The 280-nt window shown below is 53.6% G+C and overlaps 1 protein-coding gene across 1 annotated transcript in view; it reads left to right on the plus strand.

Annotated features, from left to right (window-relative positions):
* Positions 1-280, plus strand: part of LOC108799409 (cytochrome P450 2C8-like) — a 16,559-nt gene that overhangs the window by 15,534 nt on the left and 745 nt on the right. The window lies entirely within an intron of this gene.

Here is a 280-nt window from a genome sequence, read left to right on the forward strand (position 1 = left end):
AGGGAGAGAGAGGACAGAGAGGGAGGGAGAGAGAGGACAGAGAGGGAGGGAGAGAGAGGACAGAGAGGGAGAGAGGACAGAGATAGAGAGAGAGCAGGGAAGAGTGAGAAATAAAGAGAGAGAGAAGAGAGGGGGAAAAAGAGAAGAAGTGGAAGAGGGGAGATGGACGGTGAGAGAAATGGAGTGAGAAGGAGAGAAGGGGAAAGAGAGGGAGGGAGAAGGGTGGGGAGGAGGAGAGATGGGGAGAGAGCAGAGTGAGGAGAGAAGAGAAGAGGAAACA

Source organism: Nanorana parkeri, unplaced genomic scaffold, assembly GCF_000935625.1.
Source record: "Nanorana parkeri isolate BGI_ZX_2015 unplaced genomic scaffold, ASM93562v1 scaffold1717, whole genome shotgun sequence".
Lineage (NCBI taxonomy): Eukaryota > Metazoa > Chordata > Amphibia > Anura > Dicroglossidae > Nanorana > Nanorana parkeri.